The sequence below is a fragment of the Spermophilus citellus genome (assembly GCF_964194105.1).
Source record: "Spermophilus citellus genome assembly, chromosome: 7".
NCBI classification, from domain to species: Eukaryota; Metazoa; Chordata; class Mammalia; order Rodentia; family Sciuridae; genus Spermophilus; species Spermophilus citellus.
Window position 1 is genome coordinate 38396245 of NC_138188.1, and position 27212 is coordinate 38423456.

The window sequence follows — 27212 nt, forward strand, 5'->3', positions numbered from 1 at the left end:
CATAAATTTTATTTAAGGTGTTACGGCAAATTGAGGATATTGAATGTGTATTTATATAAGAGAAAGTAAATGTCCACAAAGTTTGTATTGATGAGTTTCAAAATATAATAATATATAATATTCATAAAATAATAGGACTGTGGCTGTGTCTCTATAATAATTCACTTGTGGAAGTTAAAATTTGAATTTTATAAAATACAAATTTTATGTAATATAATATAAATTTTATGTAATATAATAGTCTTCCTTTGATTTTTTTTCCTAATTATTTAACAATGTAAAAACCATTCGTAGCTTGTGGACCATACAAAAATAAGTGGCAGGCTGGATTTGACCTGAGGGCTGTAGTTTGCAGACCCATTTTTTAAAAATATTTTAATATTTATTTTTCAATTTTTGGTGGACACAACACCTTTATTTTTATTTTATGTGGCTGAGGATCGAACCCAGCGCCCCGCGCATGCCAGGCAAGCTCGTTACCGCTTGAGCCACATCCCCAGCCCCTTGCAGAACCATTTTTAAAATCAAAATTTGCTGCTCTGGGAATCCATTGGCCAGATACAGCCTGCATACGTGTTTTGTTTGACTTGTAAAAATATTTTAATTTAATTAGTTTCCAGGGTTTTTTGTTTTCTAAATTTTTAGTTTTATCCTTTTTTTCTTATTTTTTTAAAAAATTTTCCATATATACCTGTTTTCCTTATTATAAAAATAACATCCACCTACTGTCAAGTTCACATTTTGGCAGTCTTTTATCTGGGCAAGGTGACTGTTTTGTTTGTTGAGACAATGTTTTGTAGACAAATTCCTATCCTCCTAATATCATAGTGTCAGTCCTTTCATATCATTTTAAAGTCTTTCATGAATATAATTTTTCAAAACTTCACTATGAAAATCTTAAACATACACAGAAGCAGAAAAACTAGTTTAATGACCCCCCCCCAAACAAATCCCAGACCTCATCTCATTCAATCTCTAAACAATTCAGTTAAAGATACAGGTTCTGAGAGAAAACTTCTTTTCTTAGGAAAGATACTTTGGGGGTAAAAGGGAATGATGTCTGCAGCTTTCAAAGGGAAAAAAGGAAAGAAAAGATATAGGTTGAAGGTACACAGGAGATTTTTGCACTATTCTTGCAATTCTTCTTTGAGTTGAAAATATTTCTAAATTATTTCTTTTAATGTAGACTACTAAAAATACATTTAAAAATATGGATTACTCAAAAAGAAGAACAACAGGGATAAAGTTGTAGCTCAGTGGTAGAGCACTTGCCTAGCATGTATGAGGCACTGGGTTTGATCCTCAGCACCACATACAAATAAATAAAATAAAAGTCCATCAATAACTAGAAAAAATATTTTTTAAAAAGAAAAATAACACTATCATATCATACCAACAAGAAACAATAATTTCTTAATAACATTACCTGTCATAGTCAGCATTTGAACTTGTCTAATTAGGTAATTAAAAAAAAAAAAAAAAAGGCCAGGCATGATTGTGCACACCTGTAATCTCAGTAGCTCAGGAGGCTGAGGCAGGAGGACTGCGAGTTCAAAGCCAACCTTAGCAATTTATCGAGACCCTGTCTCAAAATAAAAAAATAAAACAGTCGAGGGATGTGGCTAAGTGGTTGAGTACCGCTGGGTTTGATCTCTGGTACCAAAACAAAACAATTTGTTAGTTCAAGGCACAATTCCAAATAAGGTCCATACAGTGCAACTGATATTCTCTCAAATTCCATTTGATCTACAGGTTTCCCTCTCTTCCTTTTATTCTTACTATTGCTATTTTAAAAGAAAAAAAAAATGTTGAGAAAACGCTCTGACCTTAGAGTTTCCCCCAACCAGAAATTAAATGAATGCATCCCTTAGTGCAGTTTCAGTCTTAGAGATTACCTGTAAACTGGTAGCTACACCTGGAGGCTTGATCAGATTGAGGCTTCTTCCTTTTTTTAGTAGTTGACATTTCATAGAACTTACATAAAAATCCTAATTTTTTGCTTCCTTGGAATATGTTGCCAATCTGGCATTCCCACCTGCAATGATTAGCCCAAGGCTGGACAGTGAGCACCCCCACTCCCCATTTCCCACTGCTAGTTAGGTGGGATGGGAATTCTGTAGGCCCCAGTTCACACCACTTAGGTTATCTGCCAGGCTCCCACAGGCAGCCACATTAGTTGACACCCCAGTTCTAAACAATGCCTCTTCAGAGTCTGTGGTGGACGTCAACAGGACCTCACACACAAGAGGCCTTTCAGGAATGTGGCAGAGATGAGAGAAAATGATATGGAAGAGACTTCCTTAAAATGCTTAAAGGGAAAGGGATAAGCAGCCACAGGAGGGGAGTCCTGATAGGATTTGGTGAGAGCCCTGGATGGGGAAAAGAAAACCATCAATTAACAGAGCTGTAGGCACAGGAAGTAGGAGTTATGAATTCCTAATCTGGGTGGGAAACAAAGAAAGCAAGTGGGCTTAAGAGACAACGCTTTGGTCTTTTTATATGATATTATGAGGATCCTAAAGCCCCATAGAAAGAGGAGGCGGCCATCAATGTAGAATTGTCCAGTAGTGTTAGTCAGAAAGCAAAAGCAGTCAGTACCAGGAAAACAGAAATTGCATGGGCAGTAAATGACATGAGGTAGAAAACAAGGGCAGCTTCTTAAAAAAAGGCCTCTGGAAAAGGCTCAGGAGCCACGCTGCGGAGATGGTAGAGATTTAAGAGAGGAGATGCTTGAAAGTGCTCTTGGAATTTTTTTTTTCTTCGTAAAGGTACTGAAATGAAATTATATAGAAAATATATCACATTTAGTTATCTTAAAAATAACAAATCTTTACAGAAAAGAATATAATTATGACAAGGTAGGATGTTCCTGGAAATTTCCAGATTATTCCCCATACTCAGAAGAATGATTAAGAGAAACTCTGCGCGACTGGTTATGAGGAAGGATGGAAAATTTTGAAGGCCTGGCAGATTATGTAAGTTTTAGGCTTCGGTGTTTAACACTGTTGCCGTGATAGTTCAGTTATTAATAACAATTTGGGGAAATCTAGTCACTTCTGGAGAAACATTTGGCTCCTATGAGAAAGAAATGCCACTGTTTGTGAATTTCCAAGTGTTTGTAAGGAGCTATTCACTTGCTAAGCCTCTTAGGAAAGCCAGAGCCGATTTCACCAGTAACAAGCTGTTGACAGCATCTGATCAAGGTACCACCTGGAACAGTTAGCAAAGCAAGAAAGTGGACTGTGGAGTCAGACCTGTGCTTAAATCCCCTATGTCACTCATCATGTGACCCTAGCAGATTACCCATGGAAAATTTCTAGAGTATAAAGGTTGTTTCACACACATAGTGGCTGATTCTCACTGCTTGGATGGGAGGAATTTAGAACTCTGACTACTTGGATTTGGGGGGGTATAGCTCAGTGGTAAAGCCTATGTGCAAGGTCCTGGGTTCAATCCCCAGCAACAAACAAATACAAAATAACTCTGAATATTAACTTTCAATATTAGCAACAGCCACAACAGCTTGCAACTAGCACTTGCTACGTTTCAGATACTGTTGTAAATGCTTCACGAGTATTATCTCATTTAATTCTCAGCTTCTATAATATGCACAAATAATAAAAGTAGTCCCATTTTACAGATAAGGAAGCTGAGGTCCAGAGAGGTGAAGTAACTTGCCTAAAGTGGTCTTGTAAGCAACAAGACTGGGATTTATACCCAGGCAGACAAAAACGTGAAAGCCAAATAGCCTTGTTCTCCCACCTCCCACCTTCCAGTTGCAGAGAAGCCCAGAGCGTGATAGGGCATCCTGGCATTTCCCAGCCCCTCTTCTAATCTGTGAGCCTCAGTTCTCTTGGAGGTCTTTGGATAATTTCAGTTTCCAAAGGCCTTAACGAAAACATGTAAACATGCAATTAGACTATGAGTTTTTTAGGTTGGAATCCACCATTACCAACAGGTTAGCTCAGGTTTCAGGAAAGCTCTGATTGGCAGTTATATGTACAAAAACATTGCAGTTTTTTTTTTTTAAGTGGGAAGATGAATCATTACTTAATAAATGCTGTTTAGTGGAGTAGGATTTTTCTGAACACGTGACCTGTGGAGAGAGTATAAAGGGTGTTTGGTATTGAAGAGGCTGGGAACTGCTGGGGTACATGTGTATGCATGTTACCCAACCTGTCAGCCTTCAAAACTCTGCCTTTATTTTTAAATGACATGATTCTTTAATTTGACACGGAGTCAATATATTTTTCCTGTATCATTTAAAATGCTTTACTGGCTTTGAGTTAATATCAGAATCTACTTAAATCATCAAAATGATCACATTATTAAAACTCGGCTGGGAACAGGGATGCAGAGATGCAAGCCAGTATTCCTAGTTAAAAACCAGCTGCAGGCCATGCAAAGAACAGACTCTTCTTAATCCAAGTTGTAGCCTGGGAGTGAATCTTTTCTGAAGAAATTTTAAATAAGACTCAGTACCATCAGAACACAAGGAACACGAAGGATTTTTTTTTTTTAACAAGTAAACACCTGCACACACGCAAGCACGCACGTTAGCCTGTTAGCTCCACAAGGCAGTTTGCCGCAGGCCCTCAGTAAACACTCAAATGCGCAGCCCTTGGAAAGAGGATTCCAGCAGGCAGCCAGTGCCCTTTATTTAAGGAAGCAGACTGGGTCTTTGGTGTGAAGTACTTTTTATACCACGTTGGGAAAATCAATCTAGGCCTCCCCTGACAGGCCTGGGAAAACACAGGTGACACCCTGTTCCTGAGAATTTGACGCAATTAAAACTGCACAGTACTTTTTCTGAGTCTTGCGTCTGAGTCTTGCACAGTTTGGACCCTCCTGCAGACCCAGGCCTCGCTCTGACGGTGACGAGGCTCGGTGGCCCTAAAGCCCTAACTGCGCTGCCCTTCTGGCGAGTTCCGAATCCCGTCCTCCTCGAGGAAGCTGAGGCCGCTGCCCTCGGTGGCGCCGGGGGCCTTGAGGGCCCCCCCCACCCGCCGCTCCTGGAGCCCCGCAGGAGGGTGCAGGGTCCGGCCGCGCCCTCCCGAGGCCTCATCCAGCGCGTGGCGGTCCCCCGGCTCCGGCGCGCCGGGCTGAGGGTCGGGCCGACCTCTCCGGGCGGCTCTGTCCTCTGCCCCACGCCGGGGGCGGGCCGGGCCGGCGGAGCCGAGCCGCCGGCGTCCATTTTCTGGGCGGTGCTGTGCGGCGCCGCGGCCGGACTCGCGGGTCCGGAAGCGCCATGGACCCCCGGGGGAAGCGCGCCGGCGGCCGAGGAGCCGAGCCCCGTAAGTGCCCTTGGCAGGGTGTTGTGCCGGGCCGGGTGGGCGAGGCGCGGCCTGCGGGCCCCGGGCGCGGCCGGTCGGACAGCTCCTCTTCCAGAGAGAGCCTTGAACCCGGCCGGGAGCCTCCTGCAGGGCTGCGAGCTCCGTGGACGCCGGGAAGCTGCGCAGCCGCGGGGAGCGAGAGAGCGCCCGCAGGTGCAGGGTCCCGCGCCCGGAGCCCCGGAGGGTGGCCTTCAGCCCGAGTCGGGCCGTGGCGTCGCATCTCGTGGCCCAGCTGCGCGGCGGGCCAGAGGGCAGCCGGAGGGAGAAATGCGCACCGGGGACACAGTGGGCTCAGGTCCAGCGGGCTCGGGCGCTGCGCTGACTGTCGCACCTCCCCTCCCCGCGATCGGAACGGGACCCCAGTCCTGGCCCTCCGGGAACGTGATTTCCAGTGCAACGCCGAGCCCCTGCAATTGAACGGGACGTGCAAAGGCAGGGCCCTGCCCCCAGGGGTTTGCAATCTCAGCCTCCTGCTCCTGCAGCAGTTAGGTGGGCTCTGTCGCTACACCACCGCCGCCTGCTCTTAGACACTTATTTGCAGAGTATCCAGTAAATCACCTGAGATTTTAGTTTGTTCGCGAATCCGCTTTAAAACTTCTGCTTTGCTGTAGGTAAGTGCCTAATACATTCTGGACTTCGGCCTAAATGAACGTACATTCCAAGGATCCATTATAGATGGCATGTGTTATGGTGCTTTTTGTATATTTTAAAGGTTAAACACTTCTTCTAATTGTGAAGCTGAACTACCCATGGTTGAAAAGAATGGGGGCGGGGGTTGTCGTGGTTTCAAAGAAACTTCTGGTGAGGTGCACAGTGATTTTCCCAGAGAGTGAGAACCCATTAGAAGATCGTGGAATCCGTTTAGTGGGTTGCTACTGGGGGAAAAAATGAGGGGGGGGGGATTGTTTAGAATATGTAGTGCAATAGAAAAGAATAGAATAGAAAATAGTGTGCATTGCACATTGTAAGGGTAATCATTGTTTGTGAAACTTTTGGTTTTCAGTTTATATAATGTAATTAAAAAATTTCAAAAAGCTGGTCATTGTCAGAACAGCCGTTGAAACCCTGACTTACTGGTTAATAGTCCAGGCTTTGCAATCATTTGAACCTGGGGTTGAGTCCCAACTCTCAAATCAGCTGTGTGAATTTGAACTGATTCCATGATCTGGCTGGAGTCTGCATGTTTAAGTCTGTAAAATGGGTGCATGCTCTGTATAGCTGAGAAGTGTTATGAAACTGGAGGCCTCACGTGTCAATCATTTGTGCAGTCCTTGACTTACAATAGGTGTTCAATATATGCTAATTGCAATTCCTGTTGTCGCTGAAGCATCAAATCCTGGCAGCAACTCATGGGACACTGCACTTTTTTCTTTTCTTTCTTTCTTTCTTTTTTTTTTTTTTTTTTTTAGATCTTGATGTGGAGGAGATGGAGGACTCAGTACCAACGATTTCCAAGTGATTTCTTCCAAAGCACGGAAAGCTAACTCTATTAAGGCTGGTCCGTTCTAACTGAGGTAACTAAGCTTATATCTCTCCTTAGTCTACTTGAAATAGAAAATGGTTGTTCTCGAGGAACTGGAGAACTCCTAAGGGTTGTATGATTTATGACAGCTATATCCCAAGTTTGGGGATTACAAAGTGTCCGTGACTCTCAAATAGCAGTTATTAAGGAGACGTGACTTGTGAGGCCTCTGTGATGAAGGGGAATGAGGGAACGGGGCTTTAGGACAACCGGTTTCTCATTCCAGTTCTGCCATGGGAGCTTTTATACATCTTTTCATAGATAGTGGCTTCTCTGACCTAGGGGGACCCAGAGACATCACTGAGGCCTGGGAAGTTGAAGTGACTCTTGAGGGTTAGTTACCCAGTAGACTGGGATCAAAGCAAGACTGGAATGTGGATCCCTGATGCTCAGTCCTACAACCAGCTTCCTGGCCTGCTGCAGGTGAGCATGGTGCCAGGCATCCAGTATACAAGCGTGAAGAACCCTCCCCAAGACACTTGGGGTTCTTGTAACCAGGAAGAGACACTTGGGGTTCTTGTAACTAGGAACTGGCACCCTGCCTTGGAGGCGTGTACAAAGCCCCAGATGGTGACAGTAACAACTTCCATTTGTCAAGCACTTGTGTGTGTATGTGTGCCAGGCAGTGTACTGAGGACATTCAGAGTGGTATTTTTATTCCCTCCTTACAATACCCCTGGGAGGTAAAACAGAACAGGTGTTAAAGGGCAGAACTGTGAAAACACAGGTCATGGAGGGCTTTGCATCTCATGCTTCATTTATGGAGTTTATTCTATATGCAAAGTGCTATGTGAGGAACACAAAGTTCAAAGCAAAGTGTCTGCGCTCCAGGAGCTTGCAACCCACATTCCACCCGAACATCAGAGGGGCACTGCCTGCCCGGCTGGCTCTCCTTTACCCAGCTCCCAGCAGTGTTGAGTGGCATCTGTCACCAGAACAGACCAGAGTAATGGACATATCCAAGTTCTTGCCTTTCAATTCAGTTTTCATTTTTCCCCGCACCTTAACATATATTTCCATCCACTAAATTTATGCTGTTTATAAACAATAGTAAGGCCTTTTCTGAGTTCCTTTATTTTTTTTTTTTAAAGAGAGTGAGAGAGGAGAGAGAGAGAGAGAGAATTTTTTTTTAATATTTATTTTTTAGTTCTCGGCGGACACAACATCTTTGTTGGCATGTGGTGCTGAGGATCTAACCCTGGCCGCACGCATGCCAGGCGAGCGTGCTACCGCTTGAGCCACATCCCCAGCCCTGAGTTCCTTTATTTTTCACTCAACAAATTATTTCTTGAGCTCCTACAAGGCCCTTGGGTTTGCAAACCAATTTATTATGTTTTTACAATTGTTGTGTCCAGTTTCTTAGCAGGGAATTATTCAACTTTTAGCAATTTTCTATTGTTACTATGGTGGACTAGTAGCTGTAAGGACGCTGGAGATTGACTCACGTAGGAGAGCTATTTTTTATTTACTTATTTTTATGTGATGCTGAGAATTGAACCCAGTGCCTCACACGTGCTCGGCAGGCGCTCTACCACTGAGCTACTGCCCCAGCCCCTAGGAGAGCTATTTTTAAAATCTTTAGAAAGGAATTTGTCACTTTTCTTTTATAAAAATTTTTATTTTTCCACAACTGTTGCCTGCTCATGGGGGCCTTTTTATTTGTATTATTTATTCACAGACAGAGGAAAAGGCAATTAGGCAAGGGGGCTTTCTTTGGTTCAAAATGCTCTCCTCTTTTAGCTTCATAAGCCAGAGGACTAAAGGTGGTCAAAAGTAAAGCAATTGAAGAAATATCTTTGTTTGATTTATAAGAAAGTAAGTTAGAAATCTGTGCAAGAATTGTGTTCGGCAATAGCAATCAGATTGCATGGCTTGAATGCTACTTGTAATAACTTGAGTCCCAAATAAAAACAAATGAGATGTTGAATGTGAAATGCTTTGTAAACTTTAGGAGTTCTGTAAGTGTTATATAGCAAATATTTGGGTGCCTCCTGTAAGTATGACGCTGTGCTAACAGGGATGGATAGCTCAGCGGTGAAACAACCTAGAATCTTTCCCATCAGACCCTTATGCAGCTGAAAACAAAATATACGGAAATGCTATATGATGAATGTTAAAAGAAGATATTCTGGTAACTTGAGGAGGCATTTGACATAGGAGGGATGGAGGGAGTTGGGGAAAGCATGGAGCATATTCAGGGAAAAATGTCAAGTGCAGCTAGCTGAATTAGAACTGGTCTGTACAGGCATCCAGTAGGAAAGAAAGCTGGAGAGCATTTGGTGCCGAACAATAATGGCCTCAGATGCCAACTAGGAAATTTGAATGTATTAACCCCTGCTTTGCATTAGGAGCAAGTGCTTGTATGTGGTTTGGGGGACATTGGGAGGAGAAGCAGGGAAAGACTGTTGCAGTCAACAAAGGGAAAGCAGGGGAGAAGGAAGGCCCAGAGTGGAGGATCATCCGTTGAGGATGAGGGTAGTGAAATGGAATGGAGCAGAGGAAAATGGAAGAACTGACAGAATCAGATGGTCAGGGGAGAAGGAGCAGCTCATGCTAACCCTGAGCTTCCCAGAGCCGCAGTGCCGTGGAGGAAGCCTGGGAGGAGGCAAGATGCTGTATTTCAGAGGTGCTGAGTCAGAAGTGGTGAAGCATGCTGTGCTCCCAGGCTGATGCAGCTTTGGGCTCCACAGGAAGGTCAGGGCTAGTTTTGGAGTCATTAGTATATAATAAAAGGTCAAGAGGTGGAAGAGAGATTTTCCAGCAGAGTCTGTATATAGAGAAAAAGGTTGAGGACAGAGCCTTTTAAGCAAAGAAAGGACCTAGGGAGGAAGAGAGAATTCTGGTGGGAGAGCAAAGAAGAACCCCAGAGGAACATGATTCCAAAAACCCATGGATGGGGTTTCCCAATGGAAAGAGCCAGCATGTCGGGTCCAGAGAAGGAGAGGTGGGCTCGGGAGCATCATCAGAAGGACAGGTGATAGATGTAAATTTGTTGGTCTTTCCCTTTGTACGGTAGTGTGAGGTACAGAGCGAATTGAAGTGATTTCATTTTGTACTAGTTTATAGCTTGCACAAATTAAGAGTCACTGTTAAATTTGACTCTAACATGTCCCCAAACATACTTCTGATTACTAAAATTCACTGTTCAACATGGTGTGATAGTGGTCAGACACTGTATTCCACTGTCAGCAAACAGACCAAAGAATCCCTCTTAATAGAATGAGTGCGTTAAAAGCTACATTTCTGTTGATGCGAAAAGTTTCTAAAAGTAATTTAATTGCATTGACTCCTACCCTATGGCTGTGGTATGACGTGAGTCTTTGTGTTCTCATGTGTGTGTGAGCTTATTACAATGGAATGAGGAGGCTGGGGTCAGATAAATCCAGTTTCACAACCTAACTGGGCCATTTTCCAGGCCGTGAGTGTAGAACAGTTCCTCTAAGCTTAACTTTTTCCATCCATAGCCCACATAGGTTTATTTTGAAGAGGGAGTGATAAGACAGTTTGTTAAAAACTAAACTATAATGGGCATTTAATAAATGTTGATTCTCTTCCCTCACAACCCTGTGTAGATATGAGAATCTATAGGAGGAGGGTGCACTTACATGCACAGCTTGATCTGTACTAGTTTGATCTGTACTGATTCATTTGAATGCACAAATTTTGTCATGGAAAGTGCGCACATACCTCCCATTAAGGCTATTCTATCCTGTGTCAGTTCAAGTGAGCGGCAATTTAGTATGGATAAAAATGCACCTGGGGAATTTATCACAATGTAGATTCCCAGGCCCTGATTCTGATTTAGTGGATTGGGATCGGGGCCTGGAAATCTGCATTTTGAATGAGTATTGCCCTGACTGCTGATGAAGACGCACAAATAGCACTTTGTTAAAATGCAGAGCAGAAGGGAGGATCAACCTGAGACTTGGCATGCTGATTTCAAATTCTGTTTCCATTAGATGTCTGTGCTCAAAAGCTTTCAATTTGTATCATTCGTGTGTGTGGATTTTACTTGTAATCATATATCATCTATTGGATTCCAGATAGTCAATGACTGGTGGTGTGATTGTACCTTCCCATAGCTGTCTTTAGCATAACCACAGCAGGGCAGGGTGACATAGCCCTCAAACCAGTTTCTTTTGCTGTGGAGTGAGTGATGACACCTGTCCCTATGCCCAGGGTTTGCAAAACCAGTATAATTTTAGTTGTTAGCAACAGTATATTCACTGTCATGCAGTTGAAATACATTGATACATTTATCTGTCTGACTCTCTGTCTTCTAATGGATAAACATGCTGTTATATTATTTCTCTCATCCTCTGTATCTTAGAGTCATAGAATTTTTAGGCTAACGTTCAAGTTTTTCATCTATCCCAACCTCATTAGATGAAAAATAATTTATCCTTTTTTTTTCTGCTCGTTCACAACAAAGAATGCAGACATATATATGTGTTTGGTGTGTAAGCTGTGTATGGAGAATATAAAACATTTGGTTTGTGCATCTTGAATTATGTTTTATGTTATCCGCATATGCTTTCCAAATCTAATGGCACAATGGAAATATGTCTATTAAAATTATATTGAGGGGCTGGAGTTGTGGCTCAGTGTTGGAGCATTTGCCTTGCACATGTGAGGTGCTGGGTTCGATCCTCAGCACCACATAAAAATAAATAAACAAAATAAAGGTGTTGTGTCCATCTACAACTAAAAAAAAAAAACTATATTGCAGGGTTGGGGTTGTGGCTCAGAGGTAGAGCAATCGCCTAGCATGGGTGAGGCGCTTATTTGATCTTCAGCACCACATAAAAATAAGATATTGTGTCTACACTAAAAAATAAATAAATAAAACCCAAACTAAACTGAGTCATTTCTGCATGTCAGCATCTCACTGATGGTTCACTTCTTTTGGAGGAGAGTGCTGATGGCCTAGAAACTTTCCTAGAAATGGGGTTTCCCTGTTTATGCACACAGCCCCTGAAGAAGAGAGTGGATTGGGCATTTCTGATGTGCATCACCTCAGCCACCTTATTAGAACCTCAGGCCACCTGGTCACAAGGGAATGCTCAACAGTGCAACTGCCATGGTTGCAGAGTTGAGTTTCACGGCCTGTTCTGTGGGACTCCAGAGGCCAGCCTCTTCTGTCTAGGCCCCAGGCTGGCCCCTGGCTATATAGTGAGGGTATGAAATAACTATGTTCCTGATTTTAGGCCAGAGATTTAGAGACCCTCATCCCTGTTATTATCTTAACCTCAGAATTCTTGACAAGAAAGTGGAGCAGAGATAAGTACAATAAGTTGAATTTGTTCAAAAATATTTGCTACATATCAAACCAGATATCAAATCAGGGTCCCCCTTCGTGAGGCTTCCCTCTCTTACTAACCTGTTCTTATTTACTATCAATGTGCTGTTACAAGTTTTTCTTTTAGAGTAAAAACACCAATGGATTTCTGCACTGATAAGATCAATCATTTGGTGTCTTGGATAATTGTCATGATTGCTGTTCTGGGCTAAATATTCCCGGAGTCACTGTGCCAGTTGAAAGTTTAAAACAGCTCCTAGGGCACTCGTCCAGAGGTGCTCAGTAAATACTTGTTGGTTACGCACTGAGGTCTGATGATCTCTACAGAGCATTGGAGAAGAGCTCAGAGCCCCCATAGAGGTGAGTTTATGGAGAGATTAAAAGCCTGGGGCTCTTTCCTAGCAACCAATCCAATGCGCAACATTGAGAAAGAGAGTGATGATTTTGCTAGTTTGGTTTCCTCACCTGTAACCAGAGAAGATTCAGCTGAATAGTGGCTTAGTTTTCTTCCTGCTCTAAGGTGCAGTAATTCCATTTCCTCTCCAGAAGAAAAACAGAGGTACTGGAATAAGCATATGGAAACGGGGACAGTGGTTCTGCCTGAGACCTTCCAGAGGTCCCAATTTCATGACTCTCTCCAACTGTCCTCATAGATATATAAATAATAGCTAGGCAGAGCCGTAGCCTACCCTATATACATGTCCGCTTGGAGGAAATGAAGATATTTATAGAAAGATTGGGACTGGCTGGGAGTCAATCAAAAGATGACACGGGGAAGGGGGAAATACATTTATTTTTTTTATTTTTTTAGTACTAGGGACTGAATCTAGGGCCTTGCATGTGTATATAAGTGCTGTATCACTGAGTTACACCCCCAGCCATTTTAAAAAAGAATAGGTTTGTTGTTGTTTTTGTTTGTTTTAGTTTTTGTTGTTTTTTTTTTTTTTTTTTTTGAGAGAGGGTCTTGCTGAGTTACTGAGACTGACCTTGAACTTATGATCCCACTGTCTGTCTCCTGAGTAACTGGGATTACAGGAGTGTGCCAACATGCCTGGCACAGTGTTCAAATTATATGGCTAAAAAGAACCTCAGAAATAAACAAGCCCAACCTCTTCACATTCCAGATAAGGAAACAGGAGTCCAGTGAAGTCATAGGACTTGCTTAAGTTCACACAATTGATGAAAGTGTCCCATGCCCACTCTGCCATGCAGGCAGGAGATGGCAACCAGCAGCAAAATTTGACAGGATTGGCGCTATTTTGTGGAGAAAGCTGTCTGTAATATCTGCTGGGCTTCCATTAGGGCAACAACAGGACACAGAATTTCTAGCTAAAGCTCTTAGATTCTTGCCAGTTAAGGTAGGTTTTTTTTTTTTTAATGTTGTTCTAAATTGGGAGAGGCAGAGAAGTCTGTTTTCCATATTTTAAGGCATTTTTCCATGGACTGGGGATGTAGCTCAGTGGTAGAGCAGTTGACCAGCATGAGCACGGCCCTGAGTTTGATCCCCAGCAGTGCCAAAAAAATAAAAATAACATAAAAAAATTCCTCTCTTATGTTATGAAAATTACCATGTGGTGCTACAATAACTTCATTTGGAGAGAAACTAAACATTTTCACAAGGATTGTGAAGAGGAGGACCCAGCACACCTTGCCACTTTGCTGGCCGTAACTCAAGCATAGTGTGCATCCTAGGGTGCATTTCCATGAGCGATGCAGTGGCCATTTTAAACCATTGAAGGGCATCCTGGGATTATCTCAGCAGCCCACGAAGGCAGGCTTTGTGCAAGGTGAGACTGACTTTGTTCAGCTGTCACTTCCTGCTTTGTGAGTTAGATACTGTTTCTGGGCCCTGTTTTTTTGTTTTGTTTTGTTGTTGTTTTTTTTTTTTTCCTGTCCATGTGTTAGAACAAGTTGTGTTTGTAGAGTTGATTGCAGTTAGATGATAAGCCCACCAGTTCAGCAAAACCAGAGCTGAATTCATTATCTTGTCAGGCAAGGCAGGCCTGTATCAGAATCCGTCTCCCCAAACGTATATATATTTTTGTGTGAGTGAGAAGATATCTGGTTAGTTCTCATAGAATGGCAATTGGCTCCTAGATACATGTGAAGATTTTCTTTTTTAAAGAGCAGGTGCGGTGTTCTGGTCTGTTCCTGCGTAAGTGCGTTGGTTCTGGTGTGAACTCAGCGAGCAGGGTGGCTGGGCTGTGTCTGTGGTGCTTTTTGGTGGAAGGGGTTTTAATGTCACCATCACACCCATCCCTGAGCACCCTTGCTGAGCCACCCCTCCTGTGGTTTGTTTAGCCCTTTTGTTAGATCAGTGTGAATTCCACCTTTGCTTTAATGGGAGGGGGACAGGAGGACTACCTTGAGAAAGCAGAGTCACCAAGATAGACTGTAAAAGTGACTGTGTGGCACAGAATGAAGCCCTCAATGGGGTTTACTGGGACATTAAGCAACCTAGCAGACTCCGAGTGCTGTGGTGCTCATTAGGGTGTAAAACTCGAAAACCCTGACCTTTAAAAATTTTTCCTGTCAAGGTCTAGCAATCCTGGAGTGTCACTAGCCCCGCCACACTCTAAGTTGACTTTCTGCACAGAGCACCGTCAACGACCTGGGACAGACATTTTTTCCTAAATGGAAATATGCTGCTTATTGAATTTCTTACCCTGTTTGTTGTGCATTTAACTTCTCAATATTTGTTTTTATTTTTGGCATTTTCAAGAAACCAATTAAAAGCCTTTTTGTCACATTTGAATGATCTATTTTTAAGACTCTCTGTGTATAATGAGTTGCTGATGATTTTTTTTTTTTTTTGCTTCTCTATTTTAAGAAATAATTGTTGAGGTCCTTTTTTCCCCCCTTTTATGAAATTCAAATAGGAATCTCACCTCCAATCGTAGCAACCACCTTACTTTAAAAATGACCTGTTTTCCCCATGAGGTTCCCTTGCTCCCCATGAGGAAGATAAAAGTTCTGGCGATTAGTCATTGTGGTATTCAACAAACAAATTACTTTGGAGGCCTGATTCATGTTAGTGGTCGAAAAGAACGGCTTTGGGCATGTCGATCATGGTGAGTGCGCAAGGTAAGTGCCCATCTTCCCAGCAGGTCCCTGGAAGCCCTATGCGTCCTGTGGAAGGTTCCTTACTGGGTGGCCATTTTCTGTGTGCTGGATCCCTGTGGGGAGCTCCTCCCCCTGCAGCCCGTGAGCATTTGTTCTCTAAAATGAAAGCAGAAACAGAAACTCACTGTCCCACGGCACAGCCTGCTCTTCAGTTTTTTTTTTTTAGATGAGTATATTTAAAGCATAATATTTCTAAACAGCATATTGTGGGTTTTTATCTTGCAGTGGGTTTGGGGGTTTGTTTTATGTGTTTTACTTTTTTTTTTTTTAATGCAGACAACTTCTGTATTGTCATCATTCATCCTGCTCCCAGATGAGTCCACTCTAGCTCAGGTGGGCAGGGGAGCTCTGTGCATAACTGCCTCCTGCCGGAAGTCTGCGTTCTGTTTTAACTCAATTATTTCCTGGTGAACTTGTGCAAAAGCTACCTGGAACTTAGTTTTTTAATATTCTTCTTCTGCCCTGCAGCTGTTTGCCCCAGTCCACCTCTTCTGTCTAGACCATCGTGCATCCATTTGTAAGACTGGCTGGTTTTGTAGCCTTTTCATGATAGGAAAGCCTTACTGCCACTCCCTGGACCTCAGACCTGTTCATGGGCTTTCTTGGCACCTTTGCCCATCAGCTGCCACTCCTGAACCCTAGGAGGCAGTAGCTTTCACCTCTGAGGGCTGAGCTGCCATGCCAGGTCTCCCTCCAGAGATGGCAGTATTACCAGTGGTGGCTTCAGACTAGAAATATGGAGGAGGAATTGTGAGCAATGAGACTGCATTCCCCGTGCACTCAGGGAAGGTGTGGACACAGATTTAAATAAACATCCCAGGGCCCTGGCCCATACAAACAGTCTGTTGGTATTTTGTGTCTGAAGCCAGGAAGAAAGCAACTGCTAATGTGAGGCTGTTGATGGTAGACGGGAGGCAAGGGCAGAGCATAGGAAAGGCCCCAGCAGCCTTCCTGCAGGGAGTTCCTGCACCACCAAAGTTGAGACTGACCGGTAGACGGGGGCTCCGCTCTGTGTCCATCTGAGGTCTCTAGAGCAGAAAGTGTACTTCCTGGGGTTGACCACCATTAGTCCCCAGGGCAGTTCTGAGAATTTCTTGAGGGTGCTTGTGTCTTGGTGGCTATGCATTATTTTGTTGACCTGGTTGTTTTGAAGCCCCAATAGCCAGGTAGTCCAGGTTCCATTCCTCTGATCTTTGTTGGGTCCTCACGTTTGCATGACACTGTGGTGGAGCATGATGTCCTCTCAGAACATTCCAACCCAATAAGGAGCTACTGAATAAAGCAGTACATAGCTCCGCAATGATTGCTTCCCAACTATACAACACCTGCTAATGATGAATACGGGGCTCATTTTTAAAGGGGGGGCTGTGTGATGGTTTCATGAATTGCCAACTAGGAGCTGACTATCACCTTCTTGAAGGATGACTGGAGCAAAGGGAAGAATTCGCTTTCTGCACTGTACCCCCTAGGAGTCATGTCCTGAGAAATTTTCCCTATGAGAATGAACAAACTGAAGAGACCCTGAGGGAAAAGTATGTCACCCAAATGTATTCCATGAGAAGGCTTCTCACCACTTATCCCTCATTGATTTGGAGCACTTGAGTAGTTTTGAGAGCTTGAATCATTAACTTTAAAAAATGAATCACTGAACAGAGATTGAAACTTATAGGCAGAACAAACTCTAAAAGTGATTTATGATTGCCTTTTATGGATTAGAGTCTAAAACTCTTATATATACACGTGCAAAAAGGTAATATGAGTGTTAAATGTATGCTAAGGTATAAGGAGATAGAAAATGGCTAGATTGTGGAAATCTGGGGGACATTTGAATTTTCTAAGAGACCGAGGGAACCTAACAAGACTGCATGCAGCTTGGGCCACTTCACCATCTGACTATCCCACCAGGCAGGAGTCCACGGTGGCAACCTGCACAGTCTTCTACAGAACATCGGTCTGGAGGCTCTCCAAGCAAGCCCAAGACCAAACCCAAGCCCAAGGAAAAGTAATGGCAGTAGAACCTTCTCCATGTCATAGCACATAAATCAACTACTTCAGATACAAACTACATCTATCTGACATGGGCAGAGTGATTATGTCAATCAGGTCAGCCCCTGAACACAGCTTATGTGTCTGAGGACTTCTGGAGAGGCATCAGACACAGTAGCCTCCATTGGGCTGTTCAGTGCTTGGTGCACTGGTCCCAGGACGAAACAGGAAGAACCCATCAAAAGAATCTCTGCCTTTTTTGAGCATGTCACTCCTGAGGCAGCAGAATGGAACCCAGCCTGCTGAGGCCAACCTGGATGGCATCAGGAGATGGGTGACAGCAGAGGATAGCAGGCATGTCCTGATGGAGCTGCTCTGTGGTATTAACCTACCCCGTCTAAGGATGTTTTTTGAAATATCAAATAGTTAGCAACTTCCTAAGTGTGAGAATTGTCCTATCTCTGCCCATTGACACTTACTTGACCTTCTGCACACCTAGGAATCTACAGTGCCTTCCCTTTATCCTAACTATCTTTTAACCACTCTGGCAGTAAACAAAGATAAGGTTCTGCTTTACAGGCGAGGTTGTGGAGTTTATGCCATGTGGAGTGGACGGAAAGGGGGCCAGGATGTAGAGTCATTCTAGGAGTCTGTTCCAGGACTAGGTGACCAGCGAAAAGCCATCAGCCTGCAGTGTGGTCCTTGGACTGGAGGCAGGGCTTAACTTGGGAGCCCAACATAAGTGCTGAGCTGCTGTCCTGAAAGCTGCACCTGAGATCCCCTTACACACATCAGTGTATGTAGAATGCTGCTGTAGGCACCGTGGAGAAGCACAGACCGGCCTCTGCAGACATTGGCCAAAATGAAAGTGCCAGCTTGCCCGCTAGAAGGTGTTTGGGGACTGGTTTAAGGGATGTTTGGCTGGGAGTTGCGTCTTTGAATTGTGCCATAGAAATGTAAGATAGGGTGACTTTGACCTGAATAATAATGTAGGAATTTAGTGGTGGAACAGGTATTGGTGTGAAAATGTGGGTGATTCACTCTCAGTGCAGATGTATGGCACCCCAGTAGGTGACGAGGTATAGTGAAACTTCTTCAGTATTAGTGACCAACAGTAGTGCCTGCTTCTCAGGAATTTTTTTTTTTTTCCTTCTTGGTACTAGAGATTGGATTGAAATCAGGGCTGTTTTACCACTGTGCTAACCCCAGCCCCCAGGCCTTTTTTTTTTTTTTTAAGACAGAGACAGGGTCCTGCTACGTTGCCCAGGCTGGCATTGAACTTGCAATCCTCTTGCCTCAGCCTCCTGAGTCACTGGAATTACAGGTGTGTACCAACACACCTGGCCAGCCTAAGAAAACATTTTGAAGGACAGAAATAATCCATTCTGCCAAGGTGACTTCTTGTCTGGACTGAACAGTACTGGTGGCAAGGGGGAAAGGGCTGCGATGTCTTAGGAAATTCTGGATTCATTTCAAATTAATCCAGTTTAGAAAATGAACTAAAAGTCCTTTCCACCATTCAAAGTTCTTGCCCACATCTTATAGATAACAAAGTCTGTCTAGTTTTTTTGTTAATTGATGATTTTTTTTCCATTTCACATTCCACTTTCAGGTGGTCATTTCCCTGGACTCTTAGTGGCCTGGGGCCCCTTGGACAGAGCAAGGCTTGGGAGGAGGTACAGCATGTGTCTGGGCAATCCCTGAAGTAATTCTGTCTTCCTCTTTTCCTTCTCCTTTTCTTGCCCCTGTCAGAGAATTTAGCTTGGAGTTCTGGATCCACACCCCCCTCTCCATTCATCCCATGAGTTATTCCCGTGATACCTGTAGTGGGATGGTTGGCGGATGCCAAAAGATATGTCCTAGAACTTAGAACTCGTGAATATGACCTTATTTGGGGAAAAAAAGATAGGTCTTTGCAGATGTAATTAAGAATCTTGAGATGAGATCATCCTGGATTAGCAGGCAAACCCTAAATCCAATGACAAGCATCCTTAGGACAGACACAGAGGAGAGACCCGTACAGAGGAGGTAGCCATGTGAAGACAAAGGCAGAGATTGGAGTGACACTGCTACAAGCCAAGGAAAGATGAACCATCAGAAGCTGGAAGAAGCAAGAAAGGATCCCCCCACTCCCACCTTCAGAGAAAGCACAGCCCTGCTGACACCTTGAATTGGGACTTCTGGCCTCTGGTGTGATGACACAATAAATTACTGTTGTTTTAAGTCACCACGTTTGTGGTAATTTGTTACAGCACTCACAGGAAAAGAGCACCATGTCCAAGCCTTGCCTCGATCCACAAGCACCTGAAAGCTTATGAAGACTCAGATTCTGGGGCCTTACCCCTGTGTGCCGATTCAGGCAGTCTAGAGAGGCATCAAGAAATGAAAGTCATAATAATTCCATGATGCTGGTATGTCCACCCCCATCCCTCGAAGCTCCATCTTTGACCCCATTTCTTTGCATGTCGTTCACTTTCCCTGGGCAAGACCCACGCTCGAGTGTGCAACCGCCGCCTCTGGTCAGTGCATTGTACAGCTTCCTTTCAGCCCTGTGCTCCACTTCGGGGAGCACAGACTTCTTTACCCTCCTCCCAAACCAGCTCTTTGATCTGGGTTCCCTCCCTGTTCATGGTGCATCTTGGCCACAGAACTGGCAAGTCAGCTGCCCGTCGTCCCTCACTCCCCTTCAGTTTCTAGTTTGTTAACTAGAATGGCTTTCAAATCATCATCTTCTCTTCCTACCTGTCGTCTTGCCTTCCTAAAAGAACCCTCACAGACATCCTTCTCACCAAACTGTTCCCAGAATGACCTGTCTGCAACTTTGTTGCAAGATTTTTTTTGTCGCACAAAGATTTTTCAGGTCTTTCAAGCATCTTATAGTTGTCCATGTTATGCATCAGAGTCACCTGGAGGTTTAAAAAAATCTCAATACCCAGATCCCACCTAAGAGCAAGTAAATCAGCAGCTTGAGCTGGGGCCTTCAGCACCAGTGCCTTCTCAAGTTCCCATAGGTGATTCCAGATGCGGCGAGGGGCTGAGCACCGTGGGGCCCGGGGTAGAGTCCAGTTGCCTGAGGTTGAAACTTCCTGATCAGGGCCCTGCTGATCTCCTTCCTCATCTCCAGGCAGCTCCTGCACCCACCCTGAGTAGCAGCTATCCCCCACCCTTGGCCTTCCTTGGGTGTTCCATTCCCTTTCAGGTTCCCTTTACTTAGAGTTGACCTCTGCCTAGAACAGATGCCCTTTCCCTCCTGGATTCCAAGGACATGCTCCCTTTCCCCAAATTTTCTTACCCCAATTGGGTTTTAGGCTGCCCCCTCCACAGCCCTAGAGGCTCCCAGTGTAGCACTACGATCTTCCTAGAGGAGCAGTCTGCACGGCTGCCTCCTCCATTGGACTGGGGGCTCCAGAAGGTGGCGGAAATGGGGAGGAAGGAGTTGGCTTTTCTGATTCTGCCAACAATGCAATCTGGCTTTAATGAACATATTGAAAATGTATTACTGGTAGTCACATGTGATCCCATTATCCCATTAATTGAACAGTTACTGGCTGAGGTCTCTGTGGTCATTGCTTGGTTTATCACAGTAAACCTCTTGGCTATTATTCCCATTTTACAGGATAAATTAAACAAAATGCTCTGTGATCAGATAATGCAAGGTGACAGGAACACCAGGCAGAATGCGTAAGCCATCATTTGGTCAGCAGTATGGTAATAAAACATGTGCTGACCGGAAAAAATCTGCTTTATTATAAATATAGGTAGTTCTTTCAGTGGCCAATACACATTTCACTCAGAATTTGGCATAAAACAAGCACAGACATTAAATATGCCAGTCAACAGATGAGATGATAGTTTATATTTATTAACCTTGAGATGACACAAACATAGTCTTTCTTTTAAGAATGTTAATGAAGGGCTGGGGTTGTGGCTCAGTGGTAGAGTGCTCACCTAGCATGCTTGAGGTGTTGAGTTCGATCCTCAATACCACATAAATGCAAAATAAAGATATTGTGTCCACTTAAAACTAAAATAAATAAATAAATAAATAAATATTTACTTAAGAATGTTAATGATTGATTAGAAGCCCAAAGTCACAAGATCAGGATAACAAAACTCAGCTTCGCCAGTTGCTGGCTATATGGTCCTGGGACTTCAGCTTAATTTTTCTGAGACTTAATGTCTCGTCTTTGGAATGGAAATATAATCTCATAGCCCTTAAGTGTGTCGTGATAAGGAGAGTGAGAAGGAGAGTGAGGTGGTGCTGCGAGTAAAGGTAATTTGTCAGGGGTACAGAACTAAACAAGAATAAGGCCGAGTGCTCTTGTCTTTGTTCTGTGTCTGGGTCCAGAAGGTTGGCCTTTGGGAGGAGCCAGGATGGGAAGGTGGTGTTCTGCTGGGTAAGCGGATGTGGGCCAGAAACAAAGGCTGGCTGTCTGAATTCCATGGCAGGGTGGGGCACAGGGATGCTGGGACTTGAGCCCGAGAAAAACAAATGGGCCCAGCTACTTAGGAGGAAGAGGGAAGGGAACAGAATGGTTAGAAAAGTTAATCTAACTGTGTTTATTGAAACAACTGAGCAGAGACAGTGTAACTGTTTGGGGTTTTGTATTGAGTCACCTGCAAATGCTCAGAGACCAGAGGCTATGGATCAGCACCAGGAGGCTTCTTGTTCTTTTGCTCTTAGGTTGTTCCCAGCAGCTCTGAAGCTTTCTGGTCTGACCTCAAAGTCACTTACCTGTGGTCTCAGCGTCTCCACTCTAAATGTATCTAAACATATTGGTGTGTTACCACGGCCAGAGCTGCACCTCCCGGTCATGTTCTGACACGGTTCCTTGTGTTCAGTCTTCTTTAAGGAAGACGCCAAGACTTTATCTCTCTTATTCTAACATATTAAAGAGTATTTCCTAAGTAGGCATCAGTACAGAAGTACTGATCTTGAAGCATGATTCGATTGGGTGAGAAGGACACATTCAGCTACAGTCCTGCCATTTGGTCGCTCACACCACTGTCCTAATCTGGAGCAGGGATCAGTGCTTGGGTCCCCCCCAGGAGACCTTTGTACCAATGCATCCCCAGTAAACAGCCCCTGTAGGCTGCACAGCTCCTGGAAGTCCTGGCTCTTAAGCAATCAGGAGATGTATTTGATGATAGAACTGACATTCTGAAATATTTCAGCAGGTGGGGAAAGAATGGACCCAATGAACACAGTTAAATTTAATGAGAATAAATAAGTGGACTTTTGAGTTTCGCTTAAAAAATTCAGTCCTGGAAGTTTGGAAGCCAAAAACGGGAGGCAGAAAACAAGGAAGGGAGTGAGAAGACCATGCTCTCCACCCCTGCAAAAAGTTTGTATATTAAAAATAAAATGAATAATGGAACACCTACTATCCACTGTGCATTTACCAAATGCTCATCTGCCCTCATTTAATCCTCCCAACGATTAGCTTCCTTTTATAGAGGAGACTGAGGCTTAGTGAGGTCAGGTACTTCTCAAGGTCACATTTAGTAAGTGGGGGCCCAGCATCTGCCATTGGGGGAGCATGGTTGGTAAGGCTCAGAGAAGTCTGGACGCCTGTTTGGGTTAGCTCATGTGATCTTCAGCTTCTCTGTAAATTTTGCAGGGGAATAGCTGAAGGAGGTAGAGCCCAGGAAAAGGACATGGTGAACCCTCCAAGGGCTGTGGGTAGCAGAGGGCCCTCAGTCACTCCTTGGTAAAGACCTGAAAGGAGGACAGTCCCACTCTGGGGGGGGTGGTCCCATCCCTGATCTTAACAGTCTCTGAAATCCACATGTGGCATATTCTGAATGATTTGCATGTTCACTCCGCCACAGCCCAAGCACTCTTTGCTGCTTGTTATCTAAAACGCCCCAAGGTTGGTCCATATTAAAGCAGCGCTTGCTCATCTACTCCACTGTTTTGGGAACAGTTTGGGTAGTGAATTTGCCGGCTCCTAAGGACCCAAGAACTGTGTGTGAGTGTGTGTGTGTATTCAGCACCATCTTGTGGACACAGAACTGGGAATGGGCTGAGGTCACCAACTGTGAAAGAGCTCTAAAACACACCCTGAAAAAGCTGCCACCAGGGCAGGGATCGTGCCTATTTATTTATTTATTTTTAATTTTTAAAAACTTATTTTTTAGTTGTAGTTGGAAACAATATATTTTTATTTTTATGTGGTGCTGAGGATCGAACCCAGGGCCTCGCACGTGCTAGGGAGCGCTCTACCGCTGAGCCACAATCCCAGCCCCAGGGATCATGTTTTTAAGAGAGATTGCCTACTCTCCAAGCCAGGGAAGCTGACATTAATGGCTCTAACCCTATTATTAAGCCCAAGATGCCTAGAAGAGCAGAAGGGACAGTTGGCAACTCCGGGAACAGCCAGGACTTCCAGGAGCTGTGCAGCCTACAGGGGCTGTTTACTAGGGATGCATTGGTACAGAGGCCTCCTGGGGGGGGCCCAAGCCCCTTCCATCTTGCCCTCCCCCTGCATCCCACGGCCCCCTCTCAAGCCTCACCTCTCCATCCTCAGACCTCCCTCTGCCCTGCCTTCTCTCCTTGCTGGTACTGATGTCCCTCAGCGTCACTCACCTTGTTGTACATAAAGGTCTCCTCCCCGCCAGGTGAGGATGGAAAGGAATGAGGTGTGAAGAGCACTACTCCCAGCCCAAGTTCCTAAGCATTCTGATGGAAACTGGCTGCCTTGGTGTTTCTGTGTGTAAAGAAACCAGATAAAACTCCAACCTAGGTCTCAGGGCAGCCTGACTCTGTCCCTTCGCCCAGGTGGGAAGGGCCGACATGGGGCCTTCTCTCCGCAAGGGAGAGAGGCTCCTCTCTGGCTGCTCAAATCCCATCCTCAGGATAGTCTTCTCAGTAGGAACACAGGTGTGATATCCTCAGTGGGCACGCAGGGCTCTCTGGAGCAGAAGAGTCACTAATTTTGTATCATTAATACATAGCTATTGACTATATTTATCATAATATTACATTGCGATGCATGTACCTATTCTTTGAAAGTGTTCTAAGTATATCACTGTACTGAAAAATATTCACATATTCTCCCAAGGCCTTAAAATAGGAATTCTTACTGTATTACTTATAGACTCCTATTTTCTAAATGTTTGTTCTTCCTCTTACCTTTCCTACTTTAATATATATATATATTAGTTGTAAATGGACACAATGCCTTTATTTCATTGATTTTATTTTTGTGTGGTGCTGTGGATCAAACCCAGTGCCTCACACGTGCAAGGTAAGCAAGCACTCCACCACTGAGCTATAACCGCAGACCTCCTGAGTACTTTTTAGCTTTTTTCCCTTCTTTTGGGGCCAGTCTGACCTGAGTCCCCAGGTCCTGATTATACAGCCCATCATAGTTCATCGTGCCTGGACTTCCTGGAGGCTCTCAGAGCCTGGGGCTCTGCAGGCCCCTCATCACTTCAGCTTCAGGGAAGGCCCCACTTACAGACCAACCCTACTTCTCGTACCCCTTCAACCATCAAGCGTTAGACTGGTTGCTAGTATCACTGTAAGATGAGCTAGAGGAAGGAGTTGTAGGTATTGCTCTGTGTTATCTTCTAGAATTTTCATGCAAATTGATCAGGTTGAAAAAGGGCAATAGACTGAAATTCTATTTTTTATGTATTATCTCACTCAATCCTCATTATGATTGAGGTTGCACTGTCGTATCTACTTTATAGATTTTGAAAAATAACAGGTCTAGAATGTTAATGAACTTGTCCAAGTTCTTACAGCTAGTACATTAGCAGAACTGGAATTTGAGCCCAGGCACTGTAAGCAAAGGCCTTGCTTTACTCTTAGAGAATAAAGGTTACCAGCTGCATAGGGAGAGAAAAGGTGGCCTGGGAGAGCAGGGGAAAGGAAAGCTTGAACCTGTTGACCACACCTGAGCGTCGCCTATCATGTGAATCAAGGACTTCGGAGGAAGTTTGAATCAGGGTCTAGAATAAACCGTATGAATATGCTGCACCCAAAACTGAACACAAAGGTTGTTTTTTTTGTTTTGTTTTGTTTTGTTTTTTTTACTTAACAAAAAAAAAAACAACTCATGAATTCATGGAGACTTAAAGAATTCTGAAATCAAAAAAAAACAAAACCATAAAAATTCTCCCTAAAATAAATTGTAACCAAATGGATATGTTCTTAGGTTCCTACTTTTAGAGTAAGAGTTAGGATGACCCAAGACTTTGCATGCCAAAGATCCCTTTGTGTGCAGAGAGAGGAGCAGGTGTGGTGGTGTGGTCTAAACAGACTAGAGAAGTGACAGCAGAGTGCAGGGGAAGGGAAGAGAATGTCACCACCCACAACAGGCACATGGCCCAGTAAACAGGTGACACCCCCGCTTTGTTTATACTTGTCAATTTATAGCCACATGCGAGTGACCTTCTGACTTAAGAGGAAAAGCACACATAACGGAAATTTATTGATGATCTAAGTTTATATTTTAAATGGATTATTTTGGCCCCCTTCTTACCAGGCTTTTTACCCAACCAGCTAATAAGGAGTCACCTTTAAAGATTTTTATTTAAATTGTTCATGTCTCTTTCACAGGCTTAGGACAAATGCCAACAGTGCCCCTAATGAAAGAAAACCCTTTAGATGATATTTGTGAGTAGGTGCCACGTGTGCTGTGGGTCAGTCTTGGGTGGAAGAATGGTCAGCTTGTGAGCACCTCAGGGCTATCAAGCAACGTGAAGGGTCTTGGGGGACTCTGAGCACACGTGAGAGGGAACCTTTATCCCCACCATTGGGAATTTTACATTCCCTGATTTGGGGAGCCAAGACTTAGCTAGTATTTGCTCCTACTGATGTTTGTGACTAATAATCATCATGTATTGGTCATAATAGTAATAGTACAGCTAATGCTTATGGAGCTTGATTTTATACCATCTACCGCTGAGCGCTGTGTAAGTCTTATCATTCGTCCTCATGTACGCTAGTAGCTTCTGTTACTACATTTGGCAGATGAGGTGCAAAGAGTTTAAGAAACTTGCCCTGATCACAATGTAGTCAGGGCCACTGACACCGAGATCTGGGCTCTTGCCACCTTTCCAGACTGGACACTGTCTGCCTTCTCCTAAGTTCTCCTTAGCTTCAGCCCTGTTTTAGGCAAGGACTAGTACAGTGTTTGGGGTCTCTTCCTTCTCCTGGTTGATAGATAGCTTTAATCTTATTCCCTTTCTGTGCCCCTTCCAACGGCCACCCTGTTACCATTAACATATGACACTTGATAAATCGCAGGGCGAGGCCTTCAGTAAACATTATCTTGAAACAAAAGTAGACAAAAATTAAATTATATATTACATTATATTGAAGTTTATTAAGAAAATGAATTAAAACGAAAATTTTGTGGAAAATACTGAACTGCCCTTAATGTACCTGGCGGTACATGTGGCATTTAGGGACATTTTGGGGAAATGGTCCCCTTCTGGCAGGGGTTGTAGGTCAGAGGTGGAAACATTAAGTTCTTTGTGCTGTCTTGGGGCTCCTGAACTTGAAAGAGAGTGGTTTTTGGGTCATCCTGCATCCCAGCACCGCCCCTCACGAGCTAAACGATCTTGACCAAGCTCCACAGCCTCTCTGCATCTGCTTTATCATCTGAAAATAAGATTGCTGTGAGGCCTAAATGGGCCCACTGGATGTGGTGTGCCCAGCAGTGCCAGGTACATGGACGTCCCCATTAAGTGCCAGGGTACAGCGCATAGCTGACATGTCTACATGATCTTCCTCCTGCGAAACAATAAGTTGACATGGACTTTGACACATTTGTGGAGGGATGTGGGTGTCATTTAAAGTAACTTTTGGAAGAGCTTCCCAGAGGGCTCCAACACAGCAGGAGACAGAGTAACCCATTTCTTTTCTTTTTTTAAACATTTATTTTTTAGTTATAGGTTGACACAATACCTTTATTTTTTATTTATTTTTTTATTT

General features: G+C 44.0%; 1 protein-coding gene across 17 annotated transcripts in view; it reads left to right on the top strand.

Annotated features, from left to right (window-relative positions):
* Nucleotides 1-27212, top strand: part of ZBTB38 (zinc finger and BTB domain containing 38) — a 106914-nt gene that overhangs the window by 59354 nt on the left and 20348 nt on the right. For 6 of the 17 annotated variants that reach the window (XM_081302108.1, XM_081302107.1, XM_081302109.1 and 3 more), the window contains one exon: nt 6743-6847. The exons of 2 other annotated variants lie outside the window; for them this stretch is intronic. The gene's annotated coding sequence lies outside the window, so the exon portion shown is untranslated. 9 more of the 17 variants (XR_014023061.1, XR_014023062.1, XR_014023063.1 and 6 more) reach the window with 7 other exon arrangements.